This window comes from Schistocerca cancellata, chromosome 5 (genome assembly GCF_023864275.1).
Source record: "Schistocerca cancellata isolate TAMUIC-IGC-003103 chromosome 5, iqSchCanc2.1, whole genome shotgun sequence".
Classification (NCBI taxonomy): Eukaryota; Metazoa; Arthropoda; class Insecta; order Orthoptera; family Acrididae; genus Schistocerca; species Schistocerca cancellata.
The window spans coordinates 474,880,030-474,901,886 of NC_064630.1; the positions used below are offsets into that span (position 1 = coordinate 474,880,030).

Genomic DNA, 21,857 nt, shown 5'->3' on the forward strand with positions numbered 1-21,857 from the left:
GTGTGCTGTCCTTAGGTTAGTTAGGTTTAAGTAGTTCTAAGTTCTAGGGGACTGATGACCATAGATGTTAAGTCCCATAGTGCTCAGAGCCATTTGGGTAGAGGAGGGGGAAACGTTAATGGGGACAAGACTAAGTAAACTCACCGAAAAAATGTTACTCAACCTAATAAAAGAGCACACTGGTCGTTTTGAACGCTGTAGAATTGGTACAAGGTAATCACTCAAGGTACTGAAGAGTTGTCTTGTCTGCGTAGCAGTCGCAGTAATATGAGTTGACATGGAGTCGTGACAGAATGGCAGAAATGAACTGTCCTGTTTGGACGTACTTATTACCACACTGTGAATTAAATTACCCGATTAGTTGGAATATCAACATGGACTGTCCGACAGTTCTACAAGGAATGTACCAGTAACAGACGCCGAAAGAAGATCCTAAACGACAAGGGCCCGAGACGGGTGCCTTTCCAATGACAGTCGTTTTCAAACCCGACAGAAATGGGGGCATCTAACCTTTTTGCAGCTGAAGACTGCGAAGGACGTTCGGAATACACATTTGGAATCAGATGCCTCGCATGAGGTCGTTGTTCGCACAACACATAAAGCTGCACCTTTACCGTGGGCCCAACAACACAGAAACTGGGCAGTAGCTGAATGGAGGCACGTAATGTGGTCCGATCCTCATTCCCTTCCATACACACATCGCGGGACGCTTATCGGCTGAGGGTGACACGGCGGTCGGTCGGTACCGTTGGGCCTTCCGAGACCTGTTCGGACGGAGTGTGGTCCTGTGAGGTGTAAATTTGCCTTTTTCAAATGATGCAACCGATGAAGTACATTGTCAGCCCAATGAGGCGTGTGTGGAGGATGGTGCTGAGACCAGAGGTTCCTCGATGTTGTGGGGGTGTTTTCCGTAACATGCCTTGAACACATTCAGGTTACCGAGAATATGAAGAAGAATGTTCAACATTCTCGGTGTTCAAGTATTGTCCTTTCATCTGCTATTTCATGATGATTGCGTCGTTCACACAAACATCCTCCAAGATGACAAAAATCTACTCTATCACCCTCTCGCATCTAGACTGACTTGCTAAATCATCCGATATTAAACCCATAGGGAATATCAGGGGCTGTTTCGAACAGCGGATGAAAAGCAGACACCTCGAAATTAGTCCTCCAACACCGGTTCCCGTGAGATCACCGAAGTTAAGCGCTGTCGGGCGTGGTCGGCACTTGGATGGGTGACCATCCAGGCCGGCATGCGCTGTTGCCATTTTTCGTGGTGCACTCAGCCTCGTGATGCCAATTGAGGAGCTACTCGACCGAATAGTAGCGGCTTCGGTCAAGAGTACCATCATAATGACCGGGAGAGCAGTGTGCTGATCTCACGCCCCCCCCCCCCTATCCGCACCCTCCACTGAGGATGACACGGCGGTCGGATGGTCCCGGTAGGCCACTCGTTGCCCTTAAGACGGAGTGCTTTGTTGTGGTATAGTATACTGCGACCTCTTGAGGAAAATGCGTAATAAACACTCTCATTTAGAAGAACGCTTGACGCAGCCTCGACCACCCATTGTCGTCGCTCCGCTGGACACGCTCCACCTGTAACCCTGAAGACAGCGGACCGCTGTTTCGACGGGCCCAGATGACCCCGTCGATGGCCTGTCACGCATCGGCGCATCCCTGTGCTTCCTGTCCGCGTCCTCGCTCTCCAAGGCTATGCTGTAGCGGAAGCAACAATAGGCAGACCTCGCGGTGAACTCCGAGTGTGTGACCCGCAGCTGATTGATATTGCGGATGCGGCACCTCGCGGCTCAGCTCTGACGCGCGGTACGAAGGACGTGTCCCTCACTTCTCTGGTAACGACGCCGTATAACAGCATTTATCAGCAGACCTAGTCTCACCGTACGGCTGTGGAATACTTACGACGAGCTAATTCCATGGAACCCAGCCTCGTCTCTGTCTCTGATGACCTCGACGTCGACGGGAAGTAAACTTTAACCTTTACTCGTTTTCTTGTAATGTTCTACACCGGGAAATTTATTGACCTGCATTCCTTCTCGTATAACGCAAAGATATTGCAGTTACTGTAGCTTCGTCACGTCAACACATTACGTCCACTAGTCAGAAAGACAGTGGAAAGTAAGACTGTTTCTAACTCTAAGGACATATTCGTATTCTATGCGACTGCAGTCTTTCTCGGCGTATTCCACTGATGAATTCTTCTCGGGTTATCAGCTGAGTGGTGGCGTCGTCTTGCCGCAACGTTTCAATGAGTTTCGTACCCATCATCTTCTGGCGAAGATGATGATGATGATGGGTACGAAACTCATTGAAACGTTGCGACAAGACGACGCCACCACTCGGCTGATAACCCGAGAGGAATTCATCAATATTCGTATTCTTTAGAAGAACTGTAATGTGACGGGAGCACAAAGCTACATTGATGCTTTAGGTGATGGAATAAGCATGTAAGGATAGTGGTAGGGAAGGCGAATGTTCGACCTCGGTTTATTGGGAGAATTTTAGGAAAGTGTGGTTCACCTGTAAGGCAGACCGCATATAGGACACTAGCGCTACCGATTCTTGAGTACAGCTCTAGCGTTTGTGATCCCCGCCAGGCCGGATTAGAACACTACCCTGGAACACTTCAGACTCGTTCTGTTAGGTTTGTTACCGGTAGATTCGATCATCAAGCAACCCGCCAGGGTAGCCGAGCGCTGGACTCGGGTAGGCGCGCCGGCCCCGGATCGAATCCGCCCGGCGGATTAATGACGAGGGCCGGTGTGCCGGCCAGCCTGGATGTGGTTTTTAGGCGGTTTTTCGACATCCCGCTAGGTGAATACCGGGCTGGTCCCCACGTTCCACCTTAGTTAACGCGTCACAGACATTTGAAACACGTTCGCACTATTTCACGATTTACACTAGATGCAGACAGCTGGGGTACACTGATTCCATCCCTGGGGGTACGGGGTGGCGGCAGGAAGGGCATCCGGCCACCCCTAAAACTAACCTTGCCAAATCCATTCTAACCACGCCGACCCTGCGATCGCTGCGGGGCTATGGCGTAAGCGAAAGAAAGAAAGTAGATTTGATCATCAAGCGAGTGTTACAGAGATGCTACGGGACCTCATATGGGAATCACTGGAGAAAAGGAGACGTTCTTTTCGATTATCGCTGTTGAGAAAATTTAGAGAACCGGTATTTAAGGCTGACTGCAGAACGAATCTACTGCCGCTAACGTGCATTTCGCATAAGGACCACGAAGATATGTTTAGAGAGATTAGAGCTCGTATGGAGCCATAGAGACAGTCGCTTTTTACTTGGTTCTATTTACGAGTGGAAAAGCAAAGGAAATGACTACTAGTGGTACGGGGTACCCTCCGCCGCGCGCCTTACGGTGGCTTCGGAGTATATATGTAGATGTTGCGAAAGATATGTTTAAGTACCACGTAGAGCGTGATGAATGAAAAACATTTCCAGTATTAATTCTCGTTGTTCTTAAAGGAAGCAATATTCGACAGAACTATTAAATACAGCTGAGCCACACAATTTCACTCAGATATTCAAGTATTTTCAGCAGTATTTAAAAACAATCATGAGTACATAATAGTTGAAAGCATTATATGCTTTTAAGTGCGTTGAGGAACTACTTCTGGTATTTTCCACTGCGAACTCCTGACGTGTTGTGTGCAGAATTTGTTTACACTGTATAATACTGCCTCATATTTTTCAACGAATCAAATAGCGTACTTTGTGTAAATCTAAGGCACTGCCCGTGCCGATTGGGCCGAAACTTGAATCTGCACTCTCTGTCAGATTAAAACTGTGTGCCGGACCATGACTCGACTTTGGACCTTTGCATCCGTCACTAACTCATATCCAATCTCCCAAACTTCACTGAAGTTCTTCAGCACCTTGCGGGGTTAACACTCCTGGAAGAATGGATACTTCGGAGGCGTTGCTCAACCACATCCTAGGCGACTGTTCCCAGAGCGAATTTTCACTGTGCGCTGATTTGAAAGCTGGCGGATTGAAACCCTGTGCCGGATCGGGACTCAAACACAAAAGTCCCAGATCTGAGTCTCGGTCTAGCATATAGTTTTAATGTACCAGGAAGTTTCAAACCAGCATATACTCCACAGCAGAGTGAAAACTCATTCTGGGAACACTATGATAAATTTTGGACGCGGCTTCTTGAGACCACAACAAGGCATACGCTGAAACCCCTTCGTATGTGAAATATTAATGTTGACCATCTTAAAAAATCATTACATGGGAGGCACGAAACAACTGTTAATAATGTTCTCTATTTGATTCTATGTATCCATTCTGTGCTATAACATTTGTATGGCGGTTTAAATCCCTAGGACTACAATCCATGCCGGCCGGGGTGGCCGAGCGGTTCTAGTCGCTACAGTCTGGAACTGCGCGACCGCTACCGTCGCAGGTTCGAGTCCTGCCTCGGGCATGGCTGTGTGTGGTGTCCTTAGGTTAGTTAGGTTTAGGTAGTTCTAAGTTCTAGGATTCCAGTTGCACTGTTTGAGCCTGCTTCGCGGACCTACTACTAAGTTGTCACTCGTTCCTCTTCTCCGGGTTTGAGTCCTGGTTCGGCAGACAGTTTTGAAGTTTGAGGTAATGAATCACATAGACAGTTATATTAAACACATCTACATTTTAGCGTGAGATGCAAGATTAACGACGCCCCTTGATGTTTTCTACTTACTTGCCTAATAACTTCGAGAAAAGAAACACGTTTTAAAACAAAGGGGGGCGAGCCAGTAATAAAACTTCCAATCTTAAGATTTCCTGTGTGCATCTTCATATTTTCTGGGCGCAATGATTCTTCCATAAAATTTCAGACGTGCAGCCGCATAAATTTCACTTCTTCTTCTGATATTGCGACTGTATACCTTCCAGCCATCGTCCAGCCAGATTTCCTGTTTAGCTCTTAGCTGGTTTATCACCTAGCCAATTTATTCTGTGCAGCGTAGTCTAATTTCGTCAGTACTAGTCATTAAGATTAGTTCGCAAACATTGCTCAAAGTAACAGAAAAACAAGTAGATGTAAACGAGTGGAAATATAGTTGTAATTTTTTCGTGTGAGAACTGTAGCACCACGGCTATTAGAATAAATTAACCCGCAGATGTGAAATTCAAATCATGAGAGCGACTGAATGAAGCGGAAGCATGGCTGTTAGGCACAATTTCCCAGCGGTTTAGCTCTGCGTTTTATTCCCAGCTTAATTTCACAGTACTTACAATCTATTGCACAGATAAGAGACGGCGATATATTCGAGGCTTTGAAGGATCAACGAAAATCCCTACTATTAATAGCTGTTTATTCTGCACTTTCTTAATACTTGTACTTAACAAATATTGGACTGTGTAAAATATGTTAATACTGCAATGATCAGGCTAATGCTAGGGAAGGATCACGAGAGGATAAGTGAGTGGTTTGGACAGTACACTTGTGACGAGAACAGCACATTTCGCATTAGTTGTAAAGAAATTTCGTGAAATTATCCAGTGGTTTTCGAAATCGCCAGTTAGGGTGGCATCATCTGCGAATAGATTCTCTTATGTTCACTATATATGGTCTTTGACTCTGTGTGAACCTAGCCACATGTGGCTTATATCTTGATAGTGAGGAGCAGTATTCAAAACAATAATTTAGGTGTGCAACGGACTTCCCATCTCATTTGAGGAAAATGTTGATACGGTTCCTTACAAGACAAAATGGTTCATGTGGCTCTGAGCACTATGGGACTTAGCTTCTGAGGTCATCAGTCCCCTAGAACTTAGAACTACTTAAGCCTAACTAAGCTAAGGACATCACACACAGGGCCGGCCGGGATGGCCTAGAACCGCTCGGCTACACCGGCCGGCTTTTACAAGACGATGCCTATTGCTGCCACTATCCTCATTCATTCCAAGCAAGTGTTCCGTTTCCAGTGACCTCGATCTTGGTTTGCGAGACGTTTAAAGCTCGTCATTGAGTAGCTACATTTCTTTACTTTGTGACTCATCTTCACTTTTCTTGTTTTTTTTTCATTTTAACGCTTAAATTATTTTCTTGTGTGGTTCCGGTAAGGCGGAGTGCTTGCACATTTTTCAGTAGACCCTTGCGGCTTGAAACATAGTTGGTTCATGTTGTAGCTACGTAACATAACTTTTTTTACTGTGTGATTATTGGCCTCATGCCTAACCTTCATCCTGGATAATCTGGATTTCTTTTAGAGTCGGCTTCTCCACGTCTTTTCAGCCTTCTTTGCCCTACTATCGAAGAATGTAGTGTCAAAGAAGAAGAACTCTGATTGATGATAGGGTAGCGGTAGTGGTCATGTTGCATAATTAGTCCTACCACCAAATATAGCAGCAGATTATTTGATGTCATGTGAGTACTTTATTTCTGCGTGTCTAAATCAGGAATCGAATGAAAATGTATTCTGGGGAGTATCACACAGCCAAGGATACGTGCAGATCTCAAGACATTCTGGAGCACTCGCAGCAGGCGACGATACTTCGCTGTGCAAGGGTTCGCGGCCCACGTTCTGAAGAGCCACCATAAGTAACTGCAGGCTCTGAATAACGCTGTACTATTCAACGGGACCTTCCTTTCCGTCTATTTCTCAGTTATTTCTTTTTAATTTTCACGATACTGTTTTGTTTGCTGTGTATAGTAGCTCTGGTTTTGAATATTTGTAATGATTAGCAGCTTGCAGTACCTATTCATAAAAGCAAATAACGTCTTTGTGTCCTTTTCACCCATGTATGTTGCAGCACAACTGACTCCTGACGTCCCAAGATTGTACAGTCTTGCATCTTCTCAGCACTAGTGAACCTGACGTATAAATCGACTGCTATTGACAGTCACTTTTTGTATCTGGAATCGCCGGCCGCTGTGGCCGAGCGGTTCTAGGCGCTTCCGTCTGGAACCGCGCGACCGCTACGGTCGCAGGTTCGAATCCTGCCTCGGGCATGGATGTGTGTGATGTCCTTAGGTTAGTTAGGTTTAATTAGTTCTAAGTTCTAGGCGACTGATAGCCTCAGACGTTAAGTCGCATAGTGCTCAGAGCCATTTGAACCATTTTTGTATCTGGAATTCTGCTGCTAGTTAAAGTGAAAGTGCAACTAGAGGGACAGCTAACTACATGCATTCAGTATCCACGTTTATCAGAGAGGTATTTACATTTGTAATCTTGAAGTACGAAGGCTATCATAAAAATGCGTAGCAAATGAATAAATTTAATCAGATTAAAATAACAGGCGTTCTGTTATTCCAAATTATTGCGTCGACCACATCGTCATTAGCGAGCGAGCAAAAGCTTGGATTGGCACAATATCAGCGATGTCCGTTCTGAAATCTCTGCATTTGTCTTATGCGATTAAACAGGGCTCGCATGAAACCTACAGTAAATCTGAGTGACTGAAATGGAAACTGAACCATCGCGTTCCGAGTACGAATCTAGAGTCGTAACCACTTTACCACCTTGCTCGGTTACTTATAGGAAAAGTGCAAATTTTAGCGGCTTAAATAACGCGATACGCAGTAATTAGGCTTTATATATGAACGGATGCATTCTGCAATTATTTCAAAAGGAATTTCTTTAACGACCTTCGTAGAGATAATTCGAGTGGAGCTCAGGCCCTGAAAAGACAGAAGGAAGGAACTGGCCGTTTATCTTCTCTGTTCAAAGAATGATATCTACATTCACACGAAAATCATGGGAAATAGAAATGAGGATTATCTTACGAGGATCTGAACCCAATCCTCTCGTAAATGAGTCATGAGCATTGGGCAATACACCGTTGCTTTCGGTAGTCGCAATTATTTTTTTCTGTGGCAGTCTTCACTATTGACTTTTGATCTGTTTTATTACACTCTCTCAGTTGTAAATAAATTGCTATTTACACTTGTGCAGGTTCCAGAATGCCGGACTAGACCATGAACTAATAATAAGAGCTATAGACAACACAATTTTTAGTACAAAACTTATTTGTAGTTTAAACGTCATTTTAGATTTTGGTTCTCTGAAATTACGTTGTTGTAGAAATAGTTACACAAATGTGTACACATGTTCATGCCAGGAAAAAACATATATTTTTAGTGAATCCTTCATCCAAACAGGTTTCAACCGATTGTACCATTTTACAGTACATTCCTATTGTTATTGGCTACCTTAATTAATACTCATTTTGTACGACATTCGCTACAGTCGCAGGTTCGAATCCTGCCTCGGGCATGGATGTGTGTGGTGTCCTTAGGTTAGTTAGATTTAAGTAGTTCTAAGTTCTAGGGGACTGATGACCTCAGAAGTCAAGTCCCATAGTGCTCAGAACCATTTGAACCATTAGTACAACACTGATTAGACTTGCCTGGACAGTACGGCAGCGGCACACGTGTATTGATGTCATCTATACGTATTATAAATTAAAGTCCCCCTTCGCGTTTTCTGTCTGTATATGAACGCTTATCTTAGGCAGTACTCTTGGGATTTTGATACGGCTTCCTTTGATAGATTGATTCACGAGAGAGGTTTGTTTATATAATTTATGACCACTACGCCAGGCAAATCCTACGGCCTGCGATACTTAACGCTGCCCGTCGCTAGAAAATACTGTTTCTATGAAGGTAGTACTTAAATGATTCGAGTGCTATTGGTAGTAGACGTTTGCAACGGTGTACTCGCTTCCTCTCCACGTGAAGAACATATGCACGAAGAGAATAATATCAGAAGAAATCGTGGCACACTGCCTAGCCAAAGCTAATGAATTGTTTTACGGAAAAATAAAATAACAATTGAGGTATGCAGTACAATTAATGATAATGGAACAGATGTCGCAAAACCCGTTTTGTCATCGATTCGAGGAAGTTTTGTGTTTTAAGTTATAATGTATTCACTTTAAAAATGATTCTTTTATGTTTTAGTTGCAGACGAGACCGTGCTCTCGAAATACAAAGTGTTTTATCTGGTTGAGGCAAATTTTATATTTTACTAATATTTCACAATCAGACCCTTACCTCCATCTCACAATTTGCCTGACTAGAACACGAACTAATAATCAGAGCTATAAGCAACACAAGTTTTAGTAAAAGAACTAAGTTTTAGTTTAAATATAATTTTAGATTCTGGTTATGTGAAATTACATTCTTGCAGAAACAGTTACAGGAAGGTGTTCACGTGTGCATGCCAGAAAAACATGTGCATTTTTAGCGAATCCGTTATCGAAACATGTTTAAACTGATCGTGCCATTTTTCAGTAGGTTCTCATTTTTATTGGATACCTTAATTATTGCTCCTGTTGTACAACATTGATTAGACCGGGCTGGATAGCATGGCTGCAGCCACACATGTGTTGGGATAATCTATACGTACTATAAATTAGAATCCCCCTTCGCGTTTTTAAGTCTGTATGTGAACGCTAATCTCAGGAATTTCTGTAGGGATTTTGATAGAATTTCCTTTCTTGTTGTTGTTGTGGTCTTCAGTCCTGAGACTGGTTTGATGCAGCTCTCCATGCTACTCTATCCTGTGCAAGCTTCTTCATCTCCCAGTACTTACTGCAACCTACGTCCTTCTGAATCTGCTTAGTGTATTCATCTCTTGGTCTCCCTCTATGATTTTTACTCTCCACACTGCCCTCCAATGCTAAATTTGTGATCCCTTGATGCCTCAGAACATGTCCTACCAACCGGTCCCTTCTTCTTGTCAGGTTGTGCCACAAACTCCTCTTCTCCCCAATTCTATTCAATACCTCCTCATTTCCTTTAATAGACCGATTTCCTTTAAGAGACCGATTCATGAGGAAGGTTTATTTATATAATTTATGACCATTACGCTAGACAAACCGTACGGTCTCAGATACTTAATGCACGCTGGTAAATACTGCTTTTATGGAAGTAGAACTTAAAAGATCTCAAATTTGGAAGATCCAGTTTTTATAATTAATTTTAGTTCACTCGTTACGTTCATAAAACGGGCTACAGGGAAATCACAGTCACGTACAATAAGCGAATTTCCTTTCCTCTATTTTGTATTTCTGGCATTGTGACCGAATGCCTTACCCGACTTCTTACCACAATTTTCGGGGAGCACCCACACTCCGCTGTAATGAGTCACATTGTTGGCACTGGACTCACGTACACAGATTCCCCTGGATACGGTACCGGTGCAGGGATCTCCTCGCGTTCTCCGACTCACCTGCTGCCGCTCCCGTGGCTGACTGGTCCTGGATGAATGGCAGCGCCGGTAGTGATAAGTAAGCACTTGGGTCACGTCCTCCGGATGTGCAGGCGTCGCGGCGGAGAGCGGGACTGCGCCGGCCAGCGTCCGTCGCCGCTATTAAGCGCGGCGGCTACCTTACGCGCCCACCCACCCCCCCACCACCTGCGATATCGCCCGTGACGCGGTGGCCGGCGATCGCCCGCGTCTCTGGCGCGCCAGGAAGCACTCTACCTGGAAGAGTCACCGCGAGGAACTTTCCGCTTTCGCAGTTTCCTGCGCTTCGCCAAGGCTGCGGATGCTCGCTTCCTGACTGCGCGGGGGTCGCGGGATTAACTAGGGTCACGGCCCGCGAAAACCATTCGTTGTGTGTTCGTTTCTCTACGTAGAAGTACCTTATTCAATGACCGATCACACACATTCGCAACGACTCACCACAACATGAAGACTGGCAGTAATTCGCGACGTTTGTACGTGTACTGCGAAAGCAAGCTGATGCTTTATACACCACTGACACTACTGACCATTAAAATTGCTACACCAAGAAGAAATGCAGATGATAAACGGGTATTCATTGGACAAATACATTATACTAGAACTGACGTGTGATTACATTTTCACGGAATTTGGGTGCATACATCCAGAATAACCACCTCTGGGAATTGAGTCAAACAGAGCCTGGATGGCGTGTACAGGTACAGCTGCCTATGCAGCTTCAACACGATACCACAGTTCATCAAGAGTATTGTGACGAGCCAGTTGCTCGGCCACCATTGACCAGACGTTTTCAATTGGTGAGAGATCTGGAGAATATGCTGGCCAGGGCAGCACTCGAATATTTTCTGTATGCAGAAAGGCCCGTACAGGACCTACAACACGCGGTCGTGCATTATCCTGCTAAAATGTAGGGTTTCGCAGGGATCGAATGAAGGGTAGAGCCACGGGTCGTAACACATCTGAAATGTAACGTCCAGTGTTCAAAGTGCCGTCAGTGCGAACAACAGGTGACCGAGACGTGTAACCAATGGCACCCATACCATCACGCCAGTATGGCGATGACGAATACACGCTTCCAATGTGCGTTCACCGCGATGTCACCGAACACAGATGCGACCATCATGATGCTGTAAACAGAACCTGGATTCAGCCGAAAAAATGACGTTATGCCATTCGTGCACCCAGGTTCGTCGTTGAGTACACCATCGCAGGCGCTCTTCTCTGTGATGCAGCGTCATGGGTAACCGCAGCCATGGTCTCCGAGCTGATAGTCCATGCCGCTGCAAACGTCGTCGAACTATTCGTGCAGATGGCTGTTGTCTTGCAAACGTCCCCATCTGTTGACTCAGAGATGGAGACGTGGCTGCACGATCCGTTACAGCCATGCGCCTAAGATGCCTGTCATCTCGACTGCTAGTGATACGACGCCGTTGGGATCCAGCACGGCGTTCCGTATTACCCTCCTGAACCCACTGATTCCATATTCTGCTAACAGTCATTGGATCTCGACCAACGCGAGCAGCAATGTCGCGATGATAAACCGCAATCGCGATAGGCTACAAGTCGACCTTTATCAAAGTCGGAAACGTGATGGTACGCATTTCTCCTCCTTACACGAGGCATCACAACAACGTTTCACCAGGCAACGCCGGTCAACTGCTGTTTGTATGAGGAATCTGTTGGAAACTTTCCTCGTGTCAGCACGTTGTAGGTGTCGCCACCGGCGCAAACCTTGTGTGAACGCTCTGAAAAGCTAATCATTTGCATATCACAGTATCTTCTTCCTGTTGGTTAAATTTCGCGTCTGTAGCACGTCATCTTCGTGGTTTAGCAATTTTGATGGCCAGGAGTGTAACACTGAGGTGGATAGCGATATGCACATATACAGCTAGCGGTAGCATTGCATACACAGCGTATAAAGGGGCAATGAATAAGCGGAGCTGTCATTTGTTCTCAGAGATGAAAAGGCGAGCCGGCCGGAGTGGCCGAGCGGTTAAAGGCGCTACAGTCTGGAACCGCACGACCGCTACGGTCGCAGGTTCGAATCCTGCCTCGGGCATGGATGTGTGTGATGTCCTTCGGTTAGTTAGGTTTAAGTAGTTCTAAGTTCTAGGGGACTTATGACCACAGCAGTTGAGTCCCATAGTGCTCAGAGCCATTTGAACCATTTTTTTGAAAAGGCGAAAAGATTTCCGACGTGATTATTGCTGCACAACGGGAATTAACAGATTTTCGGAAATCGTTAGGGAATTCAATATTCCGAGGTCCACGGAGTTAAGAGTGTGCCGAAACACCAGAATTTAGGCATTGCCTCTCACCACGGACAACGCAGTGGCCTACGGCCTGCACTTAACGACCGAGAGCGACTGGGTGACATAACCGAGAAATCGATATTGGACGTACGACGAACGGATCCGTTAGGACAGTGCAACGAAATTTGGCTTTATGGCAGCAGAAAATCGACGCGAGTGCCTTTGCTAACAGCACGACATAGACTGCAGCGCCTTTTTCTAGGCTCGTGACCATGTCGGTTGGACCCTAAACGACTGGAAAACAGTGGCGTTGTCAGATGAGTCTCTGTTTCAGATGGTAAGAGCTGATGGTATGCATCGAGTATGGTTGAGACCCCACGAAACCATCTACATCTACATCTATGTGATTACTCTGCTATTCACAATAAAGTGCCTGGCAGAGGGTTCAATGAACCACCTTCATGCTGTCTCTCTACCATTCCACTCTCGAATGGCACGCGGGAAATACGAGCACTTAAATTTTTCTGTGCGAGCCCTGATTTATCTTATTTTATCGTGATGATCATTTCTTTCTATGTAGGTGGGTGCAAATCAGAATGTTTTCGCAATCGGAGGAGAAAACTGGTAATTGAAATTTCATGAGAAGATCCCGTGGCAACGAAAAACGCCTTTGTTTTAATAATTGCCACTCCAATTCACGTATCATGTCTGTGACACTATCTCCTCTATTTCGCGATAATACAAAACGAGCTGCCCTTCTTTGTACTCTTTCGATGTCATCCGTCAGTCCCAACTGATACGGATCCCACACCGCACAGCAGTACTCCAGAATAGGGCAGACAAGTGTGGTGTAAGCAGTCTCTTTGGCAGACCTGTTGCACCTTCTAAGTGTTCTGCCGATGAATCGTAGTCTTTGGTTTGTTCTACCAACAATATTATCTATGTGATCGTTCCAGTTTAGGTTATTTGTAATTGTAATCCCGAATTATTTAGTTGAATTTACAGCACTCAGATCTGTGTGACTTATCGCGTAATCGAAATTTAACTGATTTCTTTTAGTACTCATGTGAATAACTTCACACTTTTCCTTATTCAGGGCCAATTGCCACTTTTCGCACCATAGAGATACCTTATCTAAATCATTTTGCAAGTCGTTTTGGTCATCTGATGGCTTTACAAGACGGTAAGTGACAGCATCATCTGCAAACAATCTAAGACGGCTACTAAGATTGTCTCCTATGTCGTTAATACAGATCAGGAACAATGGAGGGCCTATAACACTTCCTTGGGGAACGCCGGATATTACTCGTGTTTACCCAAGTTGTCAGCAAGCCACTGTGCACGCTAGTGGTGGCTTTGTAATAGCGTGGGCTCTGTTTACATGCTAAGTACTGGGCCTTGTGATCCAACGGAACCGATCACTGATTGGTAACGGTTATTTTCGGCTGCTTAAGAGACCATTTGCAGTTATTCATGGACTTAATGTTCCCAAACATCGATGAAATTTTTACAGATTACAAAGTTCCATGTCACTGGACCACAGTTGTTCGCGATTGGTTTGAAGAACATTTTAGACGCTTCAGGCGAATGATTTGGCCTCACAGATCGTCCGACATGCATCCCAATCGAACATTTATGAGACATAATCGAAAGCTCAGTTCGTGCTCAGAATCCTGCACCGGCAACACGTTCGTAATTATGGACGGCTATAGAGCTCATTATTTTTGCAAGTGACTTCCAGTGACTTGTTGAGTCGATGCCACTTTGTCTTGCGGCACTAAGCCGGGAAAAAGAAGGTCTGACAGGAATTGAGGTGGTATCCCATGACTTTTGTCACCTCCTTGTACGTCGCATATCTCCACAGTCTTGTCCTGTTATATTCGCAAATTGTAGAAAATGAGAAGACTATAGCTGACGCACTGGCAGCTGTGGGCTGGATTATATCCTTTTATTACATAAGCTTGGCTACATTCTTTTATGGGACTCGCGTAATGCGCAGCCCACTAGCTTTCTAGACAAGGAGGTGGGCCAGACTGGGATACCCGGACGGCGGATTAGCGACACTGGCCACTATGGTTTTAGGCGGTTTGTGGAAAAGTGGAACCGTGTTCCAATGTACGGTTTGGAAACGAGTGCCTACTACCCTACTTCCGGTCGTCGCCGTCCCTAGAGTATCAGATTCATTCTTAAAGGCTTAATTCGTGTCTCTATGACCACAAGGATGCAGATATGAAGCGATGGTGGATTAAGGATAAAATGGGGTAGCACAGCTCTACTGAAATAACAGTCGACTGCAGACTGTTTTAAACAAACACACTGTCAGAAGATATGCAAGACCCTCAAGGAATGTATTCTGTGGCACGTGGGGCTGTAGTGTTAGTGGTTCATTTACCACGATCATCGGTGGGAGTCCTCTCCGTGCACCCACTGTTTTGGCTCTGCAGGCAGTAGCTGTGCTAAGTTTAGAGGTGAACAGTGCTAGCAACCTTCATTCTAGGATACAAACATGCTCCATCGACGACTATGTACACCTCCTGAACAGCTTCAGACATTTGAACAGGGTCGCATTGTGGTCTTGCAGGAAGCTGGATGAACGAATCGACGGATTGCTGCACATGGTGGGCACAGCATATCGATGATATGTAGCTGCTTTCAGCTGCTAGACTGACAAAGAACACTACAGGAACAGGGTTGGGAAGTCATTCCACCCCCATCTTATTCACCTGCTATTGCGCCCTCAGATTTTCATCTTTGCCACCGTCTATCGAAGAACCTTCAACGGGCATCCTTTCCGAATGAAAATGCGCGCTCTGTTTATGGCTCGACGAGTTCTTCGCCTCAAAGCGTATGTTTTCTCAATTCCGCGGAATCGAAAAGTTACCCCAGCGTTAGCAGACTTTGTAAATTTGAAGAAGAATGTGTTATTGATGACGAAAGTCTGTAATTTGTATCTATTGTGTTTATTAGACTTGTGAAAAAACTCTACAGACCTATGCACCAATAATAGCAAATGATATTGACTGATGTTAATCGTGGAATCAACAATGTTAACACATTTCAAAATAAACTTCATTGAAATTAATTTTATTGTTAAGGAAGAAAATTATTTTGAAAAATTTGTCACAAATGAGAAAGAAATTATAGTGGAAACTACACGAGACGCTTTCGCTCTTTATAAAGGCAGAGTGATTGGCGTTGCATCTTATCTGTGCTCGTTTCTGTTTGACGTCGTCGGCGGCTGGTTGATGCTGGAGGCATACTTTTTATAGCCCTATCAGTCATGAAATTGCCTTGGATTCGTTCTATTGTTGTGAATATGATTCTCCAGGTGGTAATGTTATACTCCGTATCATTTCTTTGCTCTTAGGACAGTTACACGTTGTTGTTTCTGTACTCATCCAAGTTCGAATGAGTGCGATTACGACGTTCCTTACACACACGATTCTGTGATCAATGTCCCGTAAATAATTTTAAAATAGTATAAAATTCAGTTTGACTCGCCGATCTCGAAACTGCGGCCAATGCGCTTTTAGCAATCACTATCATGAATTCACAGTTCTCATGTAACAACAAGTTTGAAAACTTCCACGGCGATAGTCAATATTTCAACACGTGCGGCAGCTCGTTGAGATCAGTATTTTAAAGTGCATTAATTCGTGGAACTCAGTTAAGTGCAAACAGTTCGGTTCTAACCACGACAATCACCGTCCATTCGCGGGTACATTGTCATTGCTCTTTATAGTACTTCAAAAAGTTCGCAGTATTCAGTCCTACGTTTTCTTTCAAGACATTCACGTCGAAATTAGATTCTAACTGTGACCGCAAAATAAGAACGCAGCCATAAATTTTGATGTGTTTCTGTCTCGCACGATTACGGAACGTACACGCCTCAATCACCACAGCACATCATTTGACTGACACCGTTCGACTGCAACTATCGATATCGCTCTCTCATCGTAATTCATGCAACAGTTTTGCCTATTACGTATAGTATTACACAGCGCATTTAACAAATGTGTAAGAAGATCAGACATATGCTGAAATTTCTGCATATTCAATTAAAAAGAAATTCATATAGTAGTATAAATAAAGCAAAAAATATATATTTCGTACTATAGAACAAAACTAAAATATTCTAAACCGTCGGAGATATACTTACAGAGTAAATTAGTAAGCAAAAGAGAAGAAATGAAAAAAAAATGCCTTCCGTCATTAGCAATATCCTCACAGCCGGGCAAATAAAATTTTCACAAGTAATTTGTTGCTTGACTCTCACTGAAACGTGTGCTTTGGGTATTTCAACCTACTCCTCTCTACGCTATACAATACTTCTCTTATTGCGTCTGGAATTGCGTTTGGGTGAACCATCTTAATGACGCTATTGCGCTGCCAGAACGATTCCGCGTGACGTAAAGTGCAGTTCTTTGAATGGTCTTTTCATCCTCAATTACTCCTTCGCTGTAACGGTGCCTCAAGTGGAGATACTTCTAATATCCATCTGGATCTACTGTCGTTGACTCTGAGAGGCAGACTAATTTACATGTATGCCCTGCAAATCGTCGCAAACGTGTGGCAGAGGGTAGGTTGTGTTGTAATATCAACGAAACGTCCCGTAGCCGTTGGAGGAGATTATGTTTTCAGTACGGTTAATGTGCGTAATCTTTTTTGTCCATTGATAAACAGTGAGGCTGTGAGACAAGGAAAGAGGGGTCAAGCAAGGAGCTTCTGTAACACCGAAACTATTCCCAGCGGCTCTGGAAACAAAGTAATAACATTGTATTTAAAATGCCATTGTCGGAGACAAAAAATGCCAGTTTCGAAATTTGCTGAGGAAACCGGATAACCGTAAAAACTATCAAAGAAACATCATAACGTTCTTATTTCTAGCTTACTCAGAGAGTATCCCCCTTCCAAAGGTACGTTTACATTGCTATTACAAAAGAAAATTCCGTTAGCGCCATACGGAACACATTTCGTCACAATATTGCGCACTGGGTTCTACCCGTGAGAGAAAGCCGTGCATCATAGCACAGTGATCTCAGTAAGACTCCGTTAAGTCTCTACTTCTGACCGTAGGGACACCTCGAACATGTCGTCTTCATCGTCTTTGTTTATTTTTGCCCGCACAACCACCCTTTGACCCCCGCATTACTTTTCTCGTAAGTGGGACAACGAACGGATTGTGGTGGTCGTCGCCCAGCACCGGATTTTCCCTGTACTCCTATTTCTTGCAGTATACTAACTGGTTTTCCACTATTCCCGCACTTTCTACATCTTCGCAGAATCAGACACCTTTCTGCTGCGTCATTACCACCTATTGGTTATGCACGTTGATACGCCAAAGAGCCTCAAAGGAAATACAATCGGTAACATACTTGAGCTCAGTGCCGTGTCCCATACAGAACATAAACAAAAGACTGTTCGCGGACAATGTTTTGCAGGAAGATCTGCAGAGGGTAAATGTTTGGCAGTTGAACGTCATTATGGAAGGTGTTGCAGAAAGACACACGGCAGACCACAAATTTCTCGATAAATCAATGAAAATATTAAAAACTGTAAAATACGAGAGACTAATCAATCCGAACGACCTTTGGTGGAAAGACCATATAAAAGAAGTTGTACGACGGGCAGTTGCCAGACGGATATTCATTGCAAAAAGGCCCTGTAACTCCTGTTTAGCCCATTCTTCAGTACTTGTAGTCAATCTTGGACCCTATCCAGGCAGGATCGTAGAGAAAATCCACAGAGAAACAGCGCTTTTTGTCACAGTTTTGTTTATTAAATACAAGAGTTTGAGGAAGATGCTCATCAGAGAGAGCTGTTGCGCATCACAAAAAAGATGACTTGCGGAGTATAACTGTAGATGTTACGAAGAATGGGGGGGCGAGATGGAACAAGGTTAACAGTCTCTTATCGGCTCGAAATCAAGATGTGAAATGCAACATTAGCTCGTTTCGACAATACAGAGAGAAAGAATCAACCGGGTGATCAAAAAGTCAGTATAAATTTGAAAACTGAATAACTCACGGAATAATGTAGATAGAGAGGTACAAATTGACACACATGCTTGGAATGACATGGGGCTTTTTTAGAACCAAAAAAATACAAAAATTCAAAAAATGTCCGATAGATGGCGCTTCATCTGATCAGAATAGCAATAATTAGCATATCAAAGTAAGACAAAGCAAAGATGATGTTCTTTACAGGAAATGCTCAAAACGTCCACCATCATTCCTCAACAGTAGCTGTAGTCGAGTAATAATGTTGTGAACAGCACTGTAAAGCATGTCCGGGGTTATGGTGAGGCATTGGCGTCGGATGTTGTCTTTCAGCATCCCTAGAGATGTCGGTCGATCACGATACACTTGCGACTTCAGGTAACCCCAATGCCAATAATCGCACGGAATGAGGTCAGGGGTACCGGGAAGTCAAGCACGACAAAAGTGGCGGCTGAACACACGATCATCACCAAACGACGCGCGCAAGACATCTTTCACGCGTCTAGCAATGTGGGGTGGAACGCCATCCTGCATAAACATCGTACGTTCCAGCAGGTGTTTATCAGCCAGGCTGGTGATGATGCGATTCTGTAACATATCGGCGTACCTCTCACCCGTCACGGTAGCAGTTACAAAACCAGAATCACGCATTTCCTGGAAGAAAAAAGGACCGATAACGGTAGATGTGCTACATCCAACCCATAACGTGACTTTCTCGTCGTGCAATGGAGTTTCCACGACAGTTCTAGGATTTTCGGTAGCTCATATTCTGCAGTTGTGGACGTCGACAGACCCTCGGAGCGTGAAATGAGCTTCGTCGGTCCACAACACGTTACTCAACCAATCGTCATCTTCCGCCATCTTTTGAAACGCCCACACCGCAAATGCCCTCCGCTTCACTAAATCGCCAGGTAACAGTTCATGATGCCGATGGATTTTGTGCGGATAGCATCGGAGATTACGCGTAAGTGCCAACAAAACAGTAGCGTATGGAACGCCGGTGCGACGTGCGACTGCACGAGCGCTGACTGCCCCGTGCATAGACGAACCCGCTACAGTCTCCATTTCTTCCTGAACTGTCTCAGCAGCATTACGCCTTACCGTCACCGTCACTTGTCCTTACGGGTCCGCCCTGACCCGTGTAGGGAGCAGGCTAAGCATTATCTGCTATTCCTGCAAATTCCTCTTGGGTTGATGTTGGAGTCCTCTCGTTATGGATTGGCCTGATGGCCTAATTGGCCAATGAAATCTGGATTTTGTTGCCAGAATTGTATGATTCCCTCCATTGAGATGTTGTCACCGAGCTCCAGGAATTTCTGGTATGCTGGGTGCTGTTGTATTTCCTGACGCGCTTCCCCGGCCGCTGCGCCCCGGGCTGCGACCACAAAGATGTGTTCCCAGTCCGTGGGCGTGAAGACGGGGTGCTGATTGATGGTATTCAGGTCCTTCCTCGATACCAGTCCTCTTAGCGCCTTGTTGCTCCTCACTGGTGCGTAAGGCTGGTGAGGAAGGGCTGGTTTCGTCCTGTTGGATGGAGTAAACGGGTAGGGGTTATCCAGGTGTGGGTAAGTCCCATCCCGAAGAGACGCGGCGACCTTCTGCAGCACAGGCGGAACGCTGTGCTCCGTAGGGAGCGGCAGGCATTCGGTCTCCGCCGCTGGAAGTGGTGGTGTCTCAGTGTGCGTCTCCTCGTCTTGTGCCCGTGGCTCGACCTCCCCGTCAGGAGGGAGAGTAGGCTGCTCCACTTCGACGTCCATGAGAGTCTCTACGCCGCCCGTCACGTTGACTGGCGGCGCGGGTAGCTCCGTCTGGGTGGAGGCGTCGACCCCCGCTGGCCGACTCGCAGTGGGGGTAGACGTCTTCTTCTTCAGGACCCGCAGCTCCTCACGCAGCTGTTGCAGCTGGCGATGAACAGCCACGAGTTCCTCCCTCATGGCGGCCCTCTCGGCCGCAAGGGCGGTGTGGAAGGAGGCCAGTGCGTCGTCCGTGGCGACTTCGCGACGGCTCGGTCCACCACCCCCGTGGGAACGAGGGGGTGGGACGTCCGTCTCGACGCGTGGTACCTCTGCAGGGCGTGGGGCGGCCATCTTGCATCTGTAGCCCCGCACGTAGGCGCAGCTGCGCGAGTTTGCGGCGTGGGCACCGCCGCAATTCACGCACTTGGCAGCCGCGTCGCGGGGCTTGGTGCAGTTGCGTGTATCGTGTGCCTCAGCACACTTCAGACACGCTGGTGTGCCCCTGCACACTTTTGCTATGTGCCCCATCCTTTGGCACTTGAAGCATTGCTGCTTTGTGCTCGGTAGGCCACTACGGGGTCTATCGCCTAAACAACCCGTGGCTTCGAACTTCGAAATCATTCTCGCCACAGCTGCATTAGTCAACGGACCTTTACCCGTTCGAATCCCCTTCCTATGGCGATTGAATCGTAACGTTGAACTAGCACATTCCCCATTCTGATAATACAGCTTCACTAAAAGCGCCGTTTCAGGTAATGTCAACTTGCTGCGACTGCTGGCGCATCAGATTCTCTCTCTCATTACAGCTCCTTTTATACACGATTGTCATGCACAGTCACTGACGTTTTGCTGTCCAGCGCCATCTGTCGGACGTTTTGTGAACTTTGTTTCTTTTTTTTTCTAATAAAACCCGATGTCATTCCAAGCATGTGTGTCAATTTTACCTCTCCGTCTACGTTATTCCGTGGTTTATCAAGTTTTCAAATTTATACTGACTTTTTTATCACCCGGTATTTGGATTTGTGGAAGCAACCATCCTAGTTTTCGTGTGGGAAAGTACCATCATTCACGCTTATTGCAGTGATTGCTCATTGTCTATAAACAGGTCTTTGATAGTTTCACACATTTCATAGATTCAACTTCATTACAGTGTTTTCAGACGCAATCACATATTGTTCCAACAGTGCTTTGAGACTTTTGTACCGACGATGCAACGAGACGCGCGGTTCGCCAGGTACCTGTGACTCTAGTTTGTGTGGTGTTCTGGGCGACTTATGGCCACAAGTTTCGTTGATAAAACATATTCGTTGATTTCTAACACTCGTAGAAGTTTGCTGGAGTGCTGTCATACTGAGAAAATTTCTCCAAGTTCTTCGATGATCTGTAACAACATACTTTAGAAAATTTCGACCACAGTCGGGCCTACTAGAAATCAGTGAGCTTCAGTGCCGAACTTTGGTTCACGATTGTTCTCGAAGAACCTTTAATCTGTTTCGAGATACTTTTTGGACTTGAGAAACTTTAGTTGGGCAGTTAATGTACGAAATCAGCTGTTTCTAGTATAGGACTTTGACTTTTTCGTCGATTGTCCACTCGGAAACTGAGTTTAGGCACGCTTATCTGCTTTCGGACTTCAATTCTTACTGCATT

The 21,857-nt window shown here is 45.4% G+C and overlaps 1 protein-coding gene across 3 annotated transcripts in view; it reads right to left on the bottom strand.

Annotated features, from left to right (window-relative positions):
* LOC126187308 (proton-coupled amino acid transporter-like protein CG1139) overlaps positions 1-21,857 on the bottom strand; it is a 1,061,389-nt gene that overhangs the window by 56,178 nt on the left and 983,354 nt on the right. The window contains exon 1 of one of the 3 annotated variants that reach the window (XM_049928308.1): positions 10,203-10,326. The exons of the other annotated variants lie outside the window; for them this stretch is intronic. The gene's annotated coding sequence lies outside the window, so the exon portion shown is untranslated. Of the gene's footprint in view, positions 1-10,202; positions 10,327-21,857 lie in introns of those variants that run through there. 3 annotated transcript variants of the gene reach the window in all.